The sequence below is a fragment of the Hyaena hyaena genome, unplaced genomic scaffold, assembly GCF_003009895.1.
Source record: "Hyaena hyaena isolate Hyena2069 unplaced genomic scaffold, ASM300989v1 scaffold_797, whole genome shotgun sequence".
NCBI lineage: Eukaryota > Metazoa > Chordata > Mammalia > Carnivora > Hyaenidae > Hyaena > Hyaena hyaena.
The window spans coordinates 674,443-697,040 of record NW_024081432.1 but is presented as its reverse complement, the minus strand read 5'-3'; the positions used below and the strand labels follow the sequence as shown (position 1 = coordinate 697,040).

The following is a 22,598-nucleotide window of genomic DNA, read 5'->3' as shown; positions in this document are numbered from 1 at the left end:
GGCAGATTTTAAATTTTTGAAGGAAATACACCTGGCAGATGCCATGCAAACTGTTAGGGTGAAGTAGATCACAGTTTCAACATTAGACTGTGTGACAGATCATATTTTGGCAAAGCTTAGTTTTTAGTCATTGCGATTTCGAACTAATTATGGTTCAAAAATTAACATGGAGAAGAAAATCTGGTTCCAAGATTCAAGAAATTGTTTAGTGCTCAATGGGTATTTTTTATTTCTGAAAAATTAAATTATTTTTCTCTTTATATCTATTTTTCCAAAATTCCACTAAATTATTTGGATGCAAATTTGTATTAAGTTACTTTGAACTTAATAAAGAAACCATTAGATACCTCTTTTGCCTAGGAAGCAGAGACTGAGACATTGAGGTCTCTGGGACGTGAGCAAGTTTCGAGATCTCTGCTCTTCAAGGTTCATTATTATTGTCTCCACGTTGTAGTAGAAGAAACTGATAACCTGAGTATAGAGGAATTTCCCCAAGGGCAAATACTAGTAGGTACCAGACTTAGGATTTAATTCCATGCTCCCCTCAACATAAAAATTCATGCTTGTGACCTCCTAGGTCTGCTTTATGATCCCCTTCAGTACAGCTCCTGAGACAGACACCCAAGAAAAGGCAGATGGTCCATGGAGAAGTAATAGTGGGACACGAGAGTTCCCTCGGGGGTGAGAGAGGGCAGTGGGAGGTCACAAAAAGAATCAGGGTCAGTGACCCCAGCTGTTTCTAACCAGCAACTATTCCCGCAATTGAAATTTACACTGAGAGATTAAGTGACTTACTTGGGGTCCCATGAGGACCTCATCCATCCTCCTAGAGTATGATATCCCACTCCTATGAAAACCTGAGGAAGAGGGAGTAACTTAGTATTAAGTCAAGCAGCTCTTGAGTTCAGTTCATTAGCTGCTTGGGTGTTCCTGGCTTTTTATTCTAACCTCAATATACATACTGTGACCCTTTTCTTATCCTGATGGTCTGGGAGCATTTTCCTCACAATTACGCATGTATTACTATCCTCTTAAGAGGTCAGTAAAACCTTTCATTTGAAAAGCTGATTTATTTGCATCCATAATCTTCCTGTTAGTTAGACAATCTGCATAATACCCTTGCAAGAAATATTTTTAACTAGCCTTTCCAAAATATGGAAGGAAGCCTCCTTAATAATAGAAGGCATTAACTATCTTAAACAGGAACCCATTTGCAGATTAAATTTGCCAAAAGGTCAGCTTGCAGCTGCCACTGTGTGGCATACCCCACGTGTCCCCTGTGTCACATACTGTGACATATCTCAAGAAGAGTCAGGGTCTTTTCCAGTCTGCTGATTCTCTGTTTCAATTAGAATAGATTTAAGAGTCCCCAAGCTTTGGTTTCTAGGTGGCCTTGCACAATATTATTAATAATTCAATCATACCTGTGCTGATAACAGAATGCATTTATACCATCCCACAAAAAAGCCCAAACAGATTAAGGACTACCCTATGGCTAATTTCTTTAGCAGTTTCCTATCTGGTTGACATCCATTTATCTAATTGCAGCTAGAAGATTTAATTTTCATTTTGTTGGCTTAGAATTAATGAGAAAACCTGTTTACTTTTTAAATATTTGACTCATTCTTTTTCATCTCCTGAATAATATTGAGATAGTCCATTCCATGGGGTGAGTACTATATTTTATCAGTTTTCATTCTCTGAATTCATTTCAGCTGAGTCTAGCTATTTACACTTTGAAGCCCAACATGAAATTTAATCTTTCATTGCAAAGAATTTCATTTTTTATGGGAGGCCAACAATGAGGCAGGCAGCAGAGTATTCATTTGGATATTCAGAAAATTTTAGAGAAAGAAAACATTTTAAGAGCTCTCCTTCCCTAAGTTCGAAACCTGCTTTGATTATTTATGAACTTCCAAGTAACACGAGATGGTTTACTTAACCCAGATTTGAGACAAGTGAGGTGCCTAGCATGCAAAGTGTGTGGTGTTCACTCTCAGGGCTGTGGCACCATCAGTGAGTGAGTACCTCCTGCCTTAACTTCTGCGCTGTAGGCTCGAGGCTTGCTTCCTTCCAGTCCTGGCTCTGATCTCAGCATCCCTTGCTTGTATCTGACAACATGAGCTGATACTAGCAACATTTCTCATGGTGGTGTAGTGGGGATGAAATGAAATAATTCACACAGAGCCCTTAATATATTGGCTGGCACATAGTAAGTGTCTATAAATGTCCAATGATGTTACTATGAATAGCATGTTATTGTGATGGACTGAATTGTCCCCTGCCCCCATTCATATGTTGAAGCCTTAACTCCCAATGTGATGGGATTTGGAGGTGGGGCTTTTGAGAGCTCATCGGGATTAGATGAGGTCATGAGAAAGGGATCCTCATGATTTTAGCATCATTATGGGATGATGAGAACTTATGCAGCGAAAGAGAGAATTTTTGCACGCTGGTGGGAACGCAAACTGGTGCAGTCACTCTGGAAAATAGTATGGAGGTTCCTCAGAAAATTCAAAATAGAACTATCCTATGACCCAGCAATTGCACTGCTAGGTATTTATCGAAAGGATACAGGAGTACTGATTCGAAGGGGCATATGCACCCCAATGTTTATAACAGCATTATTGTCAATAGCTGAAGTATGGAAGCAGTCCAAATGTCCAACAGCTGATGAATGGATAAAGAAGATATGTATGTATATGTATACGTACATGTGTGTATATATATATATATATATATACATACACACACACACACACACACACACACAATGGAATATTACTCCATGATCATAAAGAATGAAATCTTGTCATTTGCAGCAATGTGGATGGAACTTGAGTGTATTATGCTAAGTGAAACAAGTCAGAGAAAGACAAATATCATATGATTTCACTCATGTGTGGAATTTAAGGAGCAAAATAGATGAGCATAAGGTAAGGAAAGCACTTGTTGGGATGAGCACTGGGTGTCATATGTAAGTGAGGAATCACTAAATTCTATTCCTGAAATCATTATTACACTCTATGCTAACTAAATTGGATTTAAATAAATAAAAAAAGAACATATGAGGATGGAGATGTATGGAAACTTTAAAACCTAAAGCATGACAATTTCAGTCTACAATGAGTTTATTAAATAGAAGTAGACAATTTTATAATTAGCCCCATAATTCAGACTCTGATAGAATTTAAAAATTATTAGCTAAATGAATGTTTCAACAAACATATCTCTAATGATTTTTAGCTTCTGTCTGTCAATGCCTTGTGCTTGTTGATACAAGACATATCCACAAGTTTCGTATTTGCTTTATGAGAGAAATAAAAATAAGTCACGGAAAAAAATATGAGGAGAGCTTGTTCTATCTCTATCTACCATTTGAGGACACAGCAAGAAGGTAGCGGTATGCAAGCCAGGAAGGGGGTTCCCACCCAAACCTGATCACTACAGCACCCTTATCTTGAGGACTTTTAGTCTCCAGAACTGTGAGAAATAAATTTCTATTGTTTAAGCCACCCAGTCTATGGTATTTTATTCTGGCAGCTTATGCAGTCTAAAACAGTTATGTTGTATTGTGCAATTTGATTGTGCTACCCTTTGCTTTTTAGTGGCTTCTTAGGCTCTTCTTAGAATAATCTAGAAAATCATTAACATGTCCCTAAAACCCAGAACAGTTAGGACTCCACGTATCAAGGTATGTCTAATGCTCCTTCTGAAAATCTCTGCATGCCAATCACTCTGGCATTTTGGGTTCTTGAATGCACCATATTTTATCTCCCTCTGTCTGCTACCTGACCTTTGCTTAGGCTTTTCCTAGTCTAAAAATGCTTCAGCATCCTTTCCACACAGTTAACCCCTTCATCCTTCATATTACACTCCATCATTTCTTAGGGCTCAATGCAGATCTGTCAGACATTTTCTTGGTTTTAATAATAAATCACAGTTGGTCCTTATGCATTTATTTCTCTGATTACCATCTCTCTCTCTCCCACTAGAGGTTACGCTCTAAGACGTCAGGAATTCTTTCTGTTTTGATTGGTCATTTACCCTCAGCACAGTAACTTGTAATCAACGGGTATACCGTAAATAATTGTTTAGTGATTGGTATAAAAATAATTTGCCTCTGCTCCATCTTTGATAAGGCTATCCTCAGCCAGGCACAGGGCATGCACCGCCTCACATGGGAGACCAGTGTCTTTTGTATTAATAGTTCTAAAAGGTTCTGGGACCAATTATGGTGTAGAGGAGTGGTTTCTCCATACAATGCAATGCTTGGACACCAGCTGGTTTTGCTAAATTCGACTCAATTCTGACACTATCTACCCTATACATTTTATGTTCCCTCCTTACATTGGATTAATGTGCTAGAGCAGCTCAAAGAACTCCAAGAAACATCTTCCTTAGTAGATTACCAGCTTATTATGAAAGGATATAATTTAGGAATAGCCAGATGAAAGAAGGCATGGGACAAGGGTGCAGAGCTCCCACGCCCTCTCTGAGGGCAACGCTTCATGTGTTCACTAACCAGGAAGCTCCCCAAACCCTGTCTTTTGGATTTTTTTATGGAAGCTTAATTACATAGGCATCATTGATTAAATAATTGGCTGCTGGTGATTGAAGTAAACCTTCAGTCCCTCTCCCCTCCCTGGAGGTTGAGCTGGAACTAAAAGTTCCAACCCACTGGTCACATGTTTGGCTCCACTGGCAACAGCCTGATCCTCCTGTGTTTTCTAAAAGTCACCTCATTACATAACAAAAGACACTAATGGCTCTCACTGCTTAGGAAACCCCAAGGGTTTGGGGAACTCAGTGCCAAAAATAGGGATAAACACCAAATATACCTATTTCTCAATGTAAGTCACAAAATTACAAGTTCTTTTTGCTTATTTTCCAATTAGTGAGCCCAGAGGATTCCTCTTTCTATATGGCCAGACTTAGTTCCTGTTTTCTTCCATAAGCAGTCACCTTCTTTGCATGTTTACTAGTTCACTACTATTTGTCGAGGATTTAGAACAGTAAGTTCAGCTGGGTATATGCAGTGAATTCAGGCACACTGTCTGCACTGAGAGTGCTCTCAGCATAGTGTGGTGGGAGGCAAATCACTGCACAAAGCTCTGATTTAAGTACATGTATCATCAGTTTCCTAGGAGAGGTGTAAGAACCCTAAGGAGAATGCTCTTCGCATTTGAGGAACCAGGGTCACTTCCTGCATGAGGTGACTCTGAGCACTAACACCTGACGAATGAGTAGGAGCTATAAAATGAAAAGTAGAGGGGAGAAAAATCAATATTCTCACTGACTGAGAGCAAGAATAGAGAAAGATGCTGAGGCGTTCTGCACATTTGCCAAAAAGGGGACCTGGTCCACAATCTTCTGTTTTTTCAACATTCACTTGTTCATTCATTCATTCACTTACTCATTCTCATTCATAACAAGCACTTACTAAGCCCATGATATGTGCTAAGTATTACCTTGGTATGGAGATGTCGTAGGAAAAAAGACAGATAAGTCCCATGCTCTTCGGGAGACTGCATACTGTTATTTTAAAATCCTATCTGTGCCTACGGAACTTTCATTTAACGTGCAGGAAATGTTATTGAAAATACCATGTGTTTAGTCCAGTAGGCAAATCCCTGCCTAATGCTTCATTTCAGCCATTGAAATGTAGTTGTCGTATAGAGACTGTCTGTTCATGAAGGTAACATGTTTTGGAGGTAAGCCTGAGTTTATATTTAGCTGGAAGTGTCTATTTGCTACGAGATGAGAAGCACAAAGAGCAGACAAGTACTTAACACAAAAACCAGGCTAAACAAATACTTGTTCTTGTTATCATCGCTTAGGCTGATGGGAGAATGCAGAGGGAAAGAAGGAGAGTTTTGGAAAAGAGGTTCTTCACATGTAACTGGCCTGGAAGAATAAGGCCTGTGTTTGAGAAAAGGCAGGGAGGATCCCTGAGGCTATTACCTCCTATCACTACTATGACTGGTCATTTTAGACCAAACTTTCAAACTAGCCCTACCCAAGGGAAAGTATTCAAGGAAGTTCTCTGCTTAGTAATAATGGAAAGAAATAGAGGACAACACGGATTTCCAGGATTTCCAAAAATTCTCTTTGCATACTAGGCCTCCTTTTTTATATCCTGAATTTCAATGATTTTTCTAAATCTGTCACATTAAAACAATTCCTTCAGCCTCCCAATCTCCCAGTTACCATTACCCATATGGTCCCTATAGGACATAGTTCTTGAGTTATATGATTATCTGTCTTGAAAACATGAGACTAAATTGAGACATGGAGAATTTGAGGAACTTGACCGTAATCTCAAATAAATACAATAAATATATTTTGGTTACCACTCATTCCTCAATGAATTTAAACTATAAGGAGATATCCTTAAAAGCAATGGGACTATTTAATCCCAATTTACCTCCTGTGTTCTACTGCAATGGAGCCAGTTCATGCCCTGCACTTGCATTTATGTGGTCTTTGGTAGGATTTTCAGCTGGGACTAACCCAACTCCAAATCTATGGGTTATAAAGAACCAGCAGAGAAAATGACATATGGTGGAGAGCAGGTGGCTTTAAGAGACAATATTAGCTATGTATATATGAAATCACAACAAGTATAAATATTTAATTTCTAATGTTTGAAAGAGAAAAGAGGGTTTCTGTGAAAGTGGACTTTAATGCATATGTAAATTAATTATAATTCATGACATTCCTCACACAAATCATTATTTCAGAAAATGATGCAATCATTTCAAATCAATATTGACATTTTGGATGTAACAATACTTTTAAGGATTTGTTGAGGTATAGTTTCTCTTTTCCCTAAAGAGGGCTTTCTATCATAAGCAAGAAAGCTAGATGAAATGCAAAAACACCACATGGTTTTCATTTGTCAAGCCTGTGTAACCTGAGTTCATAGACCATCCATGGGGACCGTTGGGAAACAATGGTTAGGTTGGTGGCAGTTTACACAACTGTACTACTGGCCTGCATCCTGGTACCTCATTACAACGTATATAAAGGTCACACCCAAAAGTTAATGGTCTGTATGTTTTCCTGGGCACATTTCTTATCTGTGGTGACCTCCATTTTCAGGGTGTGTTCATAACTATCTCCAAATTTGATTTCATGGCACAACCCGCTTAACAAAGTACTCCAAATGTGGGAACTAATTAGAGATCCAAAGGAAGTAATGTAGCTGTTGCTGTTGCAAAAATATATTGCTGGCCAGGTTGGCCCTAAGTGAAGAATGAAACATCAGTGGATGGGGACACTGGGAAAGAATAAAGGTCATGGGCTGGTGAATAAACATCATAGGAATGGGTTTTATGACAAAGCCATCTCCTTTGGCTACGTGACGATCAGGAAGCATATTTGGTAGCCCAAATGGGAGCTCCAAAGAGCCCAATTAGGACTTGGCCCATCTTGTGTGGTATAGTTTGGGGTCCAGGGTCTTCAAGTCCCCCCTCTAGCTCAAAAGTATCTCCCTGGCTAGCCCACCACTCGCTGCATTAGAAATGACATTGGCTTCCACAAAAGCCATTCTCATCTGGACGTTCCACTCAAAATGCATGCATTCTGGAGCTAAAAGCCAAGGTGTTACTTTTCTTTTTCCATTTTACTTTTCCTCCAAATCTACTGTATCAGAAAATCCAGCAAATGTATTTTCTACATAGCTCTCAAATATGCTCTTGTCTATATTCCCCACTACCCCTTCAGTCTAAGGCACCGTCACTATCCCCTTCTCAATGGGCCTCCTGCTTCCACTTTTGTCCCTTGAAATCTATACTCTGCAAGTAGCTAGAGGGAAGAAAAAATTTTAACAGTTATGAATTAGATCATGCCATTCTTCTGCTTAAAATCCTCCAATGTCTTCCCTTGAGCTCAGAATAAATTCCAAATTGCTTATCCTGGCATTCAACTGAAAACATTCTTCCCACAGCCCTTTGCAGACCTAGCTCTCTCTCATTCATGTACCTTTTCCCTCTCGCATCCCATCAATCGAAAGAAGTTATCCTCTCTATACACCTACGCGCGCACGCGCGCGCGCGCACACACACACACACACACACAGCGCATATCCTCTCCACTGTCAGGACTTCTTCATAAGTTCAGTTTCTGTGAAATGGTAGCCCTAGATATTAAGGCTATATCATCAAGCTGCTGTACCTTTACCCAAGTTTGGCTGTTGCATCTAGGTGCAAACTTAGAGAAGGAATATGCTCTAACCATTACATTTCCTTAACTAGTGATTCATAGATTAACTGCCCTTTGTTCCCTGACAGGGTACAATTGTGTTTGGTTCATATATTATTATATATTTGGAGTCATTGTACCCAAACTCAACTTCTATTAACTCCTTCCCCTCTATTGCAATTCTTAATGCTTGCCTCCTCTTTGTTAATGTTTAAAAATTAAACAAATGTTTAAATAAATGTTAAAAAAAAAAAAAAAAACATAGGGAACCTCCATCTCCTTTCACTGCATCTTTCTTTCCTCATCCCTTTTTGCAATGCAACTATCTTAAGAAAACTTACACCTTATTATCCTAAAAGCTTCTTGTCTTTCCAGGGATGATAGCGAAGTCATTTATAAAAAGTGGACTTGTAAAACATATGACTTTCACTTTGAGGCCAGCTATGACTCCCACTGAAACCTCCTTGAAGACAGTGCATTAGTATAACATCTCTAAAGGAAATCAGTAATTTTATTCACTTTGAAGTGATTTATACAACATCTGTCCCATAGTTGGTATGCAAATATTTGTTATAAACACCATGTTATCCACAACTAAAAAAGGCAAAGTATTAACATTTTAAAATGATATTTGAGTTATTTAAATTCTTTCAACCCAGAAGAATAAAAAAGGAAATTCTAACCAGATGTTACCTTTTTTTTTTTTTATCACTCAAGGAACATTCTATCTCTCTGAGGGTATAGTATGATCTCATCATATACATAGTTAATCAAATGATTATAAGTATACATACTTAGTAGAGACTGACAGAGTAAAAAAAAGTCATTCCTCTCCATCTTTCTATGTCCTGGTTGCTGTTGTCACCCCATAACCGAACATAATATCTGGCATTTGATTGGCATCTAAGCTATATAGATTAAATGAATCAAGGCACACAGCTAGGAGGTGATAGAGCCAGGATTCTATGTCAGATTTGTCTGATGACAAGCCTATCTCCCAGAGCAAACCTATATTGACTATATCCTTCATTTGTCAGAGTAACCGTGATGTTTTTTCCTGGTGCTATTCTTTGAGGTGTATGCTCTCCTGACTGCTTTTACCTGTGTTGGTGTTTTTCTCACCAAGTGTCTGTAGGTGGGGTCATTCCTTGTGCAACATTTCTCAGAGCCAAGAAAACAAGTATCCCCGCTCACTGGTGTCCATCAATTATTCTGTGTGCAATTAAGAAATACAATTTGCAGATAAGAATCCTTATTTATAGAAAGGTTCGAAGTTACTCCCAAGGACACCCTGTTAATGGCAGAGTTAGTTTCAGAACCTAACTGACGTGGTCTCTTTACATTCTCTTCTGAACAAAGAGAGAGAGCTACAAATAAATGATCTGTCTCCTAGCTGCTGGTCCATATTCTCCCTAACGCCACAGTGACTACCAACTTCGACCATTTAATCCTTCAGCCCAATCTTACTGTACACCCTAGATGTAGCCATACCAGACGACAAGGAAAGCGAACAGTCCAATGAATGGAGGAATGTTAAGTGCTTCTTTCCTCAGCCTTTGCTGAGCCCTGCCATTATATTTGCTACCTGAGGATGCAAAGTATTTATTTAATAGCCAAGTGCCAGGCAGTCTGATGTCTCCCTCCGCCAAGACAAAAGTTAATCATTTCATGTCATTTTGCCACCTACCTGTGCTTTTCACAGGGGCTTTCAGACTGTGAGCCTGAGAACGCTGCCCCACCCTCCTGCCTTTTCTCGAAAACATATCATCTGGCCCACCTGCATTTTTGTATGTAGGCCTCGGCAAAGAAACCATTATGAAATTGACAGAACTGCCAGAAAGTAGGATGACTTCACCGCATGTGAATTCACTGAGGAGGTGGCAGGCAGAGGCGTGGAGAGAGAGGAGGAAGAATATACATGAAGAGAAATTTGCCTTTGGGCTTCCCACCTCTTTCTGCGTGGTGTCAAGAATGTTCCATAGGCCTTTCAGAATTAACGTGTTTGCTCCTAACGAACTACCCTGAGTCTCTTTCTGTGGAGCAGTGAGACTTTGGTCTGTTATCTGAAGTTGGTAAATGCTAAGAGTAATGAAGAACTCACAGACGAGAACAACAGCACGTACCTTCTACTGAGTGGGGATGAGGCGCTAACACTATGCTAAGCCTGTGTACACAGTATTTTATTCAATCCTTACAATTCTGCCCCACGTCAGTCCCATAGAGACCCTTCAAGGACTCCCCATTGCCTTTTGGACAAAGTCCAAGTAAATTAACAGAGTTTATGAGACCCTCTAAGACGCCATCAACCTGTGCAACTCTCAACTTCATCTTGTGCACTTGGCACCTCCCTTGAATATTTTGGTTCTATCTGTACCCGAATGCTTTTGGTTCTTCTTATGTTTTGTGCTCTCTCTTGCCTACAGGCTTTTAAGTACATTCCCCTGAGAATACGTTTCTTCTACCCTTCACCTGGTGAATTCGAACTTTCCCTCAAAATTTCACTCCCTTTTTCCTAGGGAGATTTGTCTCCAATTCCACCTAGACTACGTCGGCTTCTCTGTTGGCTGCTTCCATGATTCATTCTACTTCCTCTTCTGTAACTCAATACCTGCAGTGACTAGTTAGATATGTACCTTTGGTAGTAGATTTAACCTTTGTGAAGGCTGGCAGGCATTGTGCCTTCTTATCAAAGTTGTTTCCCTAAGCATGGAACTAATTGCCTGTCATATGAGTAGACTCTGAATAAATGAATGGAAATCAATTACATACAAAATATATATTTGAGTTTTTCCATTGCAGAGAGGAGGAAACAGATTAAGAGGGGATGAATAATTTGCCCAAAGATATACACTTAGCCAATGGTGAAGCTAAGCTTTGGACCCAAGACTGATGCTCAAACCCAAGTTCACAATCACTCCACAGCACTGCCTTCTCAAAATTTCCTCCAACTCTCACAGGAAAAATAAAGACAATTACTATAGAGCGTTCATCTTACAGAAAAATTGAGTATAGAAAGCTGCTGGGGTTCTGGAAGGTGATCTTCCTCTCATCTGCTTTAAAGGTACCTGAGGGAGGCTGAGTGATCCCGAGTCTTTCTGTACCTGGGGCACAATGGAGTGCTTTCCCCAAATATGGCTTCCATCTCTCCACTATAGGTGGTAGTGGATAACAGGCAACCCATAGCTATAACTTTTAGATCTTCCCACAGATCTACATGAAAAAAGGGAAAGTGAGTTTCTCACATTCTGGGAGAGGTTGCCCAGGCAACAAAGACAGAGCCAGAGCAACAGACCACCCAGTAGAGACATGATGCAGTAATCTCCACATTCTCCCATAACTTCCGTGGGGTGGTAACCAATTACTGTCATACATCTTTTCAGTGAGGCATCACGGAGAGATTCACCTGGCCCAAATGGACACAGTTTACAGAGGTCCCCATGGACAGCTAACCAGTATCTCCAGAACTTGCTATGTGGTCAGATAAAAAGCCCTGTGTTTAATTTCTAGATTATGCCAGAATAAGAGCTCTAAAGCTGAAAACAGTTCAGTAGTGCCATGAAAATGGCCACTGAATTAAATATTAATTTTCAGAATTAAGTTAGTTCACTTTGTATATAATGGCAACCCCTCACATAGCTCGGCCACTTAACAGCTATGTGATTTTTGATACATTAATCAAGATGTTGTTCATCTATAAAATGGGCTTATACATATAATTACCAATGGTGTGTGTGTGTTTGTTTGTATGAAGAGCCAGTGAGAAAATGCATGTAAAGCACTTAACATAACATATGGCGCATAATGGGCACTTAATAAATGAAAGCTATATTAATTATTAGCATACATTTGAGCTACTGAAAAGGGTACTGGACAGAGATAAGCAGACTATTCCTTTGAGCTTATCTGCTAGTGTAAGTTTAGTGCCAAAGCAAATTGGCATCATGGCTACCCCTGTAATAACCAGGGATGTGGGCTATAAACCCCTTGTGGCACAGGCTGTCTTCACTGCGCGCTATAAAGCCCTTGCCAAGCCTAATACAGTGTGAGGCACACAGTGTGTGCTCAAGAAATGCTTGTTGAAGCTGTCAACAATGGGATGTTCAGGCAGTTCAAAGCACCGCAGGAGTGGATCTTTAAAGGAAACTGTACCCTCCTAGGAGTCATTAAATGAGTTCTTCAGGGAGGGCAGTAACAACACGCCACCTGATTGCTTTGTTCAGAAGTACTTTCCGACTGAGTTACTCTAGAAGAGATGCTGTTTTTTGCTACATGACTGCAGGACTTCCAGTCCCGACTAGGAAATGGCTTTTCAGGATGGCTTGCTGGCACATTCGTGTAGGGAGGGGAGAGAAACACAGAGCAAGATGAAACTTCTACCAATCTGCTCCCAGCCTCTGGCACGCTGTTGTGTCCTATTAAGCTCGTGTGTGTGTGTGTGTGTGTGTGTGTGTGTGTGTGTGTGTGTTGTGCATGGTGGGGGAGTGAATACATCAGCATTGCCCACGTGCCTCTGAAAATCAGGTCCAAATCTCATTCAATTCTATTAGAAAATCATTCTTACAGCATTACATAGGTTCTCTGAAAGTATTTTATCCTTTAAACACCAAAACCTCTTTGGGTAGAACTAAAATGGAAAATGTATAAAGGAGCACTTCTCTAAATGAAACCATTTCTGGCTAACCAGACCAAATTAGCCTTTTACAGGGTGCAGAGTACAATACAGTGGTTCCAGTCTTTGTTCTTGAGTAAAAAATTCAAGAGCAGAAATTCATTCCAGAACGAATAATCTCCAAATGCAAATTTTGCAAATCCGAGTTTTTGCTATTTTAGAAAACAAACCACATGACATAGTAATTAATAAAAGATATCATGTCTTATTAATGTTCATAGAGTAATTACGAAAATCGCAAATCCATCTGCTAAGTAGTCAGCAAACAAGACAAATGACTGAGCTCCGTTAAACAGATTACCAGCAGCCTATGAGCGTATAATCTAATAGACCCATTCTGAGCCATGAATACAGCAGCTACTCCTTTTGCCCTGTGGACAGGCCACAACAATTCCATCTCCCACACAAGGCAAGACAGAGCAATGGAGACATCCGGCAAGTCGCCCTCTCCAGAGAGAATGTTCTCTTAAGCAAGTGTCAATGTTACTCATGTAGCTTGCTCTTGCAGCCCTTTGTACTGACACTTAAGATTTGGTTTCTTAAAAAGACATAAGAGAAAAGACCCAAAAGATGTCACCTAAAGTTAAACACAAGCCCAGGAATTTCTGCATGTAAAATGCCCATCAGGGAGGCTTCTCCCCTCCCCACACAGAAAAGTTCCATTTTCCTGTAACTTCTGTCATTTCATCTCTATTCCTCTTCCAACATTCAGCACCTGGACATATTTCACTGCTCCTCTCTGTGACAGGCATCTGAAGAACAGAAGCCACGTCTTACTACCCTATGGTGACAATAACTACCACTACGTCTAGTTGTGATTAAGATAACTACCATTTCTTGTGACTATAAACGTGCCAGTCACTGGGGGCGAGTGCTTCATTTTCTTAAGTTTATTCTCTGTCTCAAGTTATCCACAACTTGAGGTAGGTGCATCTTCTCCTTATACATGAGGCAGCTGAGAGCCACAGAGACTGAGGGACAGATCTGGGATTCATTTCTAGGTCTGAGAGACTCCGAGGCCTGTGTTCTGAGACACCATGCTATACTTTACACATCCCATGCAGCACCTAGGTCAAGCACACAGCAGGTATTGATAAATGTCAGTGGAATCAGTGAATATTTTAACATCAATTCACTCCCTCATCCCCTTGGTAGTTGAGGTTCAATCCCTATGGTTTCTGCTTTCCTATACATTTTTCCCAGATGTGCATGGGGTTCAGGGTTATTATTTCTACTGGCTATCCAAGAGTGTCAAGAAAAGCTTCCATTACCTTTTTTTTACAACAGAACATAAACATCTTTCCAGGACTCTACCTCTGAGTTCAGGGGCTGCAGGATGATGTTCACAATTGGGCACATTTGATGGCTTTTCATTTGTATTGGTGTTACTCACATGTTGGACTATAAGCTAGATGGTAGGAGGGAGCCCAGTGCTCCCCACACCTCTTCCCTGCTCCCTTCAACATCCTGGCTCTACAGTCACCTGGTGTGGAGTTCAGGGCCTGGTGGTCACCAGGGAATAGTGGCCTTCTGATGCCTTCACACTCTCAGCACATAGCGTTCTCTCTCCATCTGGTAACTGCTTCTACCGTGCAGCCCACTGAGCTCTAGAGGAGAATCCTGATTGCTTTAAGCCAAGCAGCACATCCCACTGGCCTTTTCACAGTGGTTAACTCAAGCCAGAAGATGTGGTTCAGGCCAGCAATAAAGGAGGAGATGTCTTCTGGGGGCTTCTGGGAAAAATGCTTTCTGGCTCAGCGAGCTTTAAGGAAAGCGATTCTCTCTCTCCTTGCTGGACATTTACACAGAAAAAGAAAGATCAAGAAGGTATGAGAAATCATTCTGAAACTCTGAAGAAATCCAACGTTAGGGTTAAACAAGCTACCACAGAAGACCAAGGAGGAAAAGGAAAGTAAAATGTTGGATGATAAAACTGAGCCGCTTAAGCCTTGCTCCAAAGCTTGGACTATTTCTGCATTTTTCAGCTACACAAGAGTCTAAGTTCCCTTTTTCAATTAAGCAAGTTTTGAGCTAGATTGTCTCTGACTTGAAATCAAAAGATTTATAATATTCATTGGTGACAACTTGTTTCCATGCTCATCATCATTCACTTTTTTTTTTTTTTTTTTTCAGAACAGCAACTATGACAAGGGTCTGAAGGACCAGAGGGGACCATCGCTTATCATAAAGTGTAAGCAGGCAAAATTTACCTGTCAGAGCCTGAGTAGAGGTGGCCTGCCTGATTTAGGGCCATGATCTCACAGAGTGCTCTCCAGTGTGTCTGACTAGTGAACTGCATCGCAGTCAATTATGTGTGTGGTAGTCATAAAGCCTAATTATGAAGACACGATGAGATCATTGCACAAGTGAACCACGAGGTAACGGCTACCCTAACAAGTTCATCAGCTCTCTCCAGCACGATCCCACACAGACCCTTCCTTCATGGCTTTTCTGTATACTACATGTTGTCAGGCGAATTGATGAATATCAGCTACGTAGAATGATGTTCTTCTCTGAGACCGCCTTGCTGCCTTTGCTGACAATGCCAGCTGCCCTTGAAATCCACAGAGTCAGCACAAATAAGGGAATTACAGGATTTAATGCAAAAAAATCTGTAGCAAAGTGTAGTCAGAGCTGCTCACATGGATATGATATGAGTGCTTGGATCCCATTTTGTGGACTTTTAATTGTGAAGGGTTGAGTTCTTCCCAAATTCTGGAGACTCGGAATTCAAGGATGGTAAAGGAAAAGACAACAGGGAGGGAGAGATCAGAACAGAAGGTATTATATTTCCAGAGGATGTTTACAGAAAGAGCAGGAACCTGGGATGCGGTAGCCTCCAACCTGTAATGAGGGATAGTTTCATGGGTAAGCAACTTGTGCAGTCACAGAGCCCTGTGCTCAGAAGGACCACTTGTTTTTCTTCAAAGGTGGCAGCCACCATCGTGAAATCCCTAATACTTTTTGAACAGGGACCTTGCGTTTCATTTTGACTTCAGTCCACAAATTAAGCAGACCGTCCTGTTTGTTCTAGATCTTCAGTTCCCTGTTTACCAAAATCACATGACAGCAAAAAGAGAAATTTTACCAAAGACCTGCCTTAGATTTCCTATATGTCTCCTGTCCTTTTTGACTGTCTGCTCCTCTTTGGCCACCTTCTTTGTGATGAGCAAATATTTTAGTGTGACACTGTCATTCTTCTGTGGATTTATTATATTTTTTTTGAGTTATTTTCTTCGTGGCCACTCTAGGGATTGCAACATGCATTTTAACTTATCATAGCCTTCCTCAGATGAATAGTAATTTGAAAATTTAGAAACGTTGCCCTAATATAATACCAGTATCTCTTGCCTTTGTGCTATTATTGTCATATATATTCAATCTACAGATTATAAATATAACCCCAGAGTATTAATATTATTATTTCATACAGTCTTAGGTCTTTTAAAGAAGCTGGGGAAAGATGAGAAAAGGTGTATTAAAGGAATCTTTTATACCAACCTACATATTTATTATTTGCAGTGGTCTGCATTTCTTCCTGTAGATTGTGTTGCTTTTTGCTGTCTTTTCCAGACGAACTTCTTTCCTTTGGTATATCTCATAAGATAGATTTGTTAGCAGCAGATTTGCTCAGTTTTTTTTGTTTTGTTTTGTTTTGTTTTGTTTTGTTTTAAATCTGGAGATGCCTTTATTTTGCCTTCATTTTTGAGGAATAGTACTGGTAGACAGCGAATTCCCATTTGACCATTACTTTCCTTTCTGCATTCTGAATACATCCTTCTCCTGCCTTCTGGCCTACATGGTTTTAGATGCAAAGCCAGCATCTAATTGGATCATCGTTTGCCTGTAGATGATGAGTTGTTTTTCTCTTGCTGCTTTCAAAATCTTCTCTTTGGCTTAGGCTTTTCACAGTTTGACTATGATGTGTCAAGGTGTGGATCTATTTATATTTATCCTGCTTTGGTTTCTTTGAACTTTCTGCATGTATAGATTAATGCCTTTTAAAAATCAAATTAGGGAAGTTTGGGGCTGCTATTTTTTGAAATAATTTTTCTGTCCCTTTCTTTTCTCTCCGTGCAGGACTCCCCTTATATGGATGTTGTTATGCTTGATCTTATCTCACTAGGTTTCAGAGGCTCTGTTCATTTTTGTCTTTATCCGTCAGATTAGATAATTTCTACCAATTTATAGTTCACTGATTTTTCCTTCTGCATGCTCAAACCTGCTGATGAGCCCCTTTAGTGACATTTTCTTTCTTTTTTACAGCTATTATACTTCTCAGCTATAGAATTTCTACTTGGTACTTTTAATAATCTTATATCCTTATTAAGAATCTCTGTTTGTTGATCTATTGTTACAGTTTCCTTTAATTCTTTAAATAAAATTTCCTTTAGTTCTTTGAACATATTTGTAATAGTCACTTTGAAGCCTTCCTTTGTCTGCTAATAGCTGATAACGCAGAGACGGTTTCTATTCATTGCTTCTTTTGCCTGAGTGTGGGTCACACTTTCTTGTTTTTTGGCACATCTCTTAACTTTTTTCTTAAAAAAAATGGGACATTCTAGTTAATATATTACAGCTACTCTGATTCTGGTATTATTTCCCCCTTGGAGGTTGTTGTTGCTACTGCTTTGTTTAATAACTTGCCTGGGCTATATCTGTGTCCCCTGAGTCACTAGTGTCTCTGCTAACATGCTGTGGTTTTAAAAATACATCCTTCTTTTTTAAACCTGGATTGCTAGAGGTTGCTCCTGCATCTGGGCAGCTCAGTGGTCAACTAATGGTTGCACGTCAACCATGCTCTAACACACTGAACAAGTAAAGCTTCCATTTATTGCTGCTGGGATAAGTTTGTGGGTAGGAGAACACATTTAAAATCCAGGCTGTTTTTAAGCCTCTTGGATTTTAATTTCTTCTGGGCCCTTTTGAGTCTCTCATGCTCATGCACTCAGACTCAGGATTAATCAGAAGTACATGAAGGGATTGTGCTCTCTTCAGTCTTCATTATGCACATATATAGCCTCAGACAGGAATACGCTGTCTTTGACCACAAATGTGGTTCTTCCCAACTGTCCACCTACAATACAATCATTTCTACTCATACCTTTGTTGAGTGTTTGCATTGCCCACCTGTCCAAATTGGCTGAGTCTCCTCAACCCTGGCAGAGAGGCTGCTGTTCATCATGGCTTTCCTACCTTGGCAGGACCTAGAAGTTGGGGTGAGGTGGATGGAGAAGGCTCAGGCTATAAGGTTAGAGCTTCCCACTCTTCCTACAGGAAAGTTCAGCCGTTTTTGAAGCACAAGCACTTCTCAGATTATTTTGTGCCTTTGGTTGACTTCCAAAGAACTACTTGGTTGCATATGTTAGTTTTTCCATTACTGTGGGTGCATTTGGGGGTGGATTTGCCCCACTTTTCATAGAGCCATAGCTAAAAGTTCCACTCTGCCTGGGGTTTTGACTTTCTCAGTTTGTCCCCTGAGTCCACAAATTATGTTCGTCATCTTGCTTATTACAGAACTTCTTTCACTCTATTCTTTTTTCATGGATCACCTTTCACATACTTAAGTCCAATATATGCTAATGGATCAAGAGCATTAAATTATTCTTACACACATCAGGTAATTTCAGCAACAAGTTCTATACCAATATTGCTATAAACCAAATTGACTCGCAGTAAGTTGAAAGCATTCAGTGAACTCTCCAAACATCAGGTGCCACTTACTCTTAGTCACATGGCCTTTCCTCACAGCAAAAAAAAAATGGTCAAAATCCAATGCTGCCCTGCCTGCTGTCACTCAGCACTCCATAACTGTAACAGATAACACTAATCACTAATTTCTTTCACATCAAGACATGGTCCCAGAATCTTCTTCAGACAGAACTCAAGGCAGCCATTATGTGATTCAGGAGATGAGACCTCTTAGACATGCCTTCTTCAAGTCCCCGAAGCTGAAGTTTATCTTTCTTCCTATTGCCTACTCTGTTTTCACCCACCAGTCAAGGCTTTGGGTTTGGTTCCCTGAGAAACATGTCCCTTTTTATCTGGGCTTCAGCCTCAGCTCTGGTTCAGTTTTTCCGCTGTATTTAGTCCTGTGCTGATTTCCTCCATTCTCATGATTTTAAACCCCATCCATTTATTGACCTCTCTCAAATCTCTCACCCAGACTTCCAACTCTCTCTATATCATCTCCACTGGGAAGTCTTTTTTATTAATGTTTATTTTTGAGAAAAATAGAGACAGAGCATGAGCGGGAGGGGCAGAGGCAGAGAGAGATGGCAACACAGAATCCGAAGCAGGCTCCAGGCTCTGAGCTGTCAGCACAGAGCCCAATGTGGGGCTTGAACTCATGAACCCTGGGATCATGACCTGATCTGAAGTCAGACGCTCAACCGACTGAGCCACCCAGGTGGCCCTCCGTTGGGAAGTCTTAAGGACATCTCCAAGTGACCATGCCAAAAACTGAACCCCTAATTTCCCACCTAGAATCTCTTCTACCCCTATAAGCTTTTCTCATCTTCACTGATGTTAAATTCACTCTCTCAGATCCTTAGACCAAAAAAAAGTTAGAGTCATCCTCAATTCTTCTCATTCTCTCTCATACTATGAGGAAATCCTGTTTGCTGTACTTTCAAAATAAATCAGAACCTGATGCCTTCTTACCACGGTCACTGCCTCCATTCTAGTGTAAGCCACAACATCTCTCATGGTAGTATTACAACTGATTTCACTACTTTTAACTTTGCTTTTTTATATTCTATACTCAGAGTGTTCCCTGATCCCTGCTATTCTATCCTTAACATAGTGGCCACAGAATCCTCTTTAAAAGTATGGCTGACTGTGCCACTTCCCTGATCAAAACATTGCAGTTACCTCCCATCTCACTTAGGATAAAAGCCAAAGGCTCTTCTTTTTTGTGCTTATGAATATAATTTATTGTCAAATTGACTTCCAAACAACTCCCAGTGCTCGCCCCAACAAGTGCCCTCCTCATTGCCCATCACCCATTTTCCTCTCTCCCCTGCACCGCCCCCCCCATCAACCCTCAGTTTGTTCTCTGTATTTAAGAGTCTCTTATGGTTTGCCTCCCTTCCTTTCCGTAACTATTTTCCCCCTTCCTTCCCCCATGGTCTTCTGTTAAGTTTCTCAAGATCCACATATCAGTGAAAACATATGATATCTGTTCTTCCCTGACTGACTTATTTCACTGAGCATAATACTTTTGGGTTTTCAATGACTCACCTCACATGGTCTGTCCTGCAACCCCCTTAATCTACCAATCTCATTTTTCACTATACTTCTTACTCCTTTCCAGGCCTGGTGGTCTGATGCTTCTTGAAAACACAAAGCCAGGTTTCTAGATAACTTCCATTGGCAAATTCCTTTTCCTGAAATACTCTTTCCTCAGATATCCATGTGGCTAATTCTCTCACTCCCTTCAAAGTGTTGCTCAAACACCACCTTTTCAATACAGCCCACCTTGACCACCCTATTTCAAATCGCACATTTAACCTTTCCATCTGCCTCTCCTTCACTGCAATTCCTTCTGCCTCTTCTTTAACCCCGTCTCATCCTTTTCAATATTCTCCTTTCTCCCCCAGAGAATATCACCTTCCACGGTAGGACACAATTTACTTATTTATTGTCCTTATGACTTATTATCTATCTTCCCCCTCTCTAGAATGTTGTAACTCAAAAAGGGCAGAGATTTTTGGTTTATTTTTTCACTGACATCTCATAGTCCCTAGAAAAGTGAGTGGTGCATAATAGGTATTCAAAAAACATTTGTTGAATGAATATTTGAATCAGAGGTGGATCTATGGTTCTGATATCTAAGTAGGTATTTTTGAAGACACAGACTGAATGTGAGAACAATTGCCAAAGAAACTTCAGGGGTAGCAGAGTTCAAAGAAATGTCAAGAAAATCTTCATGAAAAAGAGGAGTCAGTAGTTAAAAGAAAAATTGAATGGGATATTATATCCTTATCTTGACAAGTCCTGGGGGTATATTAGCATATTAAAGGTTCTGAGAAGTCCTTAAGGCAAGAAATTGACTCAACTTTATTTTTCTCTGGCTTTTTTCAGGATTATTTTTTTTTTAATCTTTGATTTCCTGCAGATTAAAAATTATATGATTAGGTAAAGTGGTTTGGGGGACACATTTATCCTTGTTATTCTCCAGGCTTCTTAGATCTATGGTTTGGAGTCTAACATTAATTTAGGGAATTTCTCAATCATTATTGTTTCAAATATTTCTTCTGTTCCATTCTCTTTCTTCTAGTATTCCCATTATGTGTGTGTTGCATCTTTTGTAGTTAACTGAGATATTCTGTTCAATTTTTTTTTTCTTTTTCAGTCTTGTTTTCTTTGCTTTCCAGTTTCAAGGATTCTACTGCTATACCCTTTAGTTCAGAGATCTTTCCTCAGCCATGTCCAGTCTACTAATGAGCCCATCAAAGGCATTCTTCATTTATGTCATGGTGTTTTTTTCTGTCTAGCATTTCTTTTTTCTTTTTCTAGCATTTCTTTTTGGTTCTCTCTTAGGATTTCCATGTCTCTGCTTATGCTGTCCATCTGTTCATGCATGTAGTCTACTTAATCCACAAGAGCCCTGAGCATGTTGATGATAGTTGTTTTAAATTCCCAGTTTGATAATTGCAACATTCTTTCCATATCTGGTTCTTTTCTTTAAAAATTAAAATTTTAATGTTTTTATTTATTCCTGAGAGAGAGAGAGAGAGAGAGGCAGCGTGAGCAGGGGAGTTTTTATTTATTTCAGAGAGAGAGAGAGCTACAGAATCTGAAGCAGGCTCCAGGCTCTGAACTAGTTGTCAGCACAGAGCCCGACACGGGGCTCGAACACACAAACTATGAGATCATGACCTGAGCCGAAGTCAGACGCTTAACCAACTGAGGGTGCCTTAACCCAGGCACTCCATTCCATATCTGGTTCTGATGCTTATTCAGTCTCTTTAAATTGTGGTGTTTGTTTGTTTTTGCATTTAATATGCCTTGTAATTTTTTCTTGGTAGCTGGGCATGATAAATTGGGTAAAAGGAACTGCTAAAAATAGGCCTTTAGTAATGTGATAAAAAGATTTGAGGGGAAGGGAAGTGTTCGGCAGTCCCAAGATTAAGTCTTCATCTATTAGTGAGCCTATGCCTCCGGCCTGTGAATTTCACAAGTGTTTCTCAGTTTTTTTCTTATCTCTTAGGATGGACACGATAGCTAGGGTGGGCTAAAGCTGACTCTTACCCTCCTTTCATGTGGAAGAGTTGAGCTGACTAGAATTGGGGCTTTCCCTTTCCCCAGGCAGGTCAATTAAGCTCTGACAAAACCCCAGGGCATTGCAGTTTGGTTACCTTCTTAACCAGGCAGGTCTTGCTGAGAACAAAGTGCTCTGGCTTATTTCAAAATGGCTCTCTTCCCCTCCCTCGCTGCAAGAACAAGGGGATTTTTCTCTGATATTTACTGTGAGAACCTAGTTGACCTCTCAGAGGTAAATTTCATAAATTGTACTCCCTCCCCTCCATGACTGGGTCCCCTCGGACTTTTTAACTCTCAGACATGTCCACACTGAGCCTCCAGCCATTCGTCATTAGGGCTCAGGTTTTTCTACCTTGGCACTGGCTCCTCGAACTGCTTCCACTTGTGAGTCTCTGCTCCAGTAAGCCAACCTCCCGATATCCACCTCTGTCTCCAATTCTGGGGGGCAGCCGTTTGT

General features: G+C 40.2%; 1 long non-coding RNA gene across 1 annotated transcript in view; it reads left to right on the top strand.

The window, feature by feature from the left end:
• Positions 1 to 15,285: 15,285 nt before the first annotated feature.
• The window catches only part of LOC120221679, a 36,985-nt gene continuing 29,672 nt past the window's right edge, over positions 15,286 to 22,598 (top strand). The window contains exon 1 of the long non-coding RNA XR_005525870.1: positions 15,286 to 15,742. This is a non-coding gene — a long non-coding RNA (uncharacterized LOC120221679). The remainder of the gene's footprint in view (positions 15,743 to 22,598) is intronic.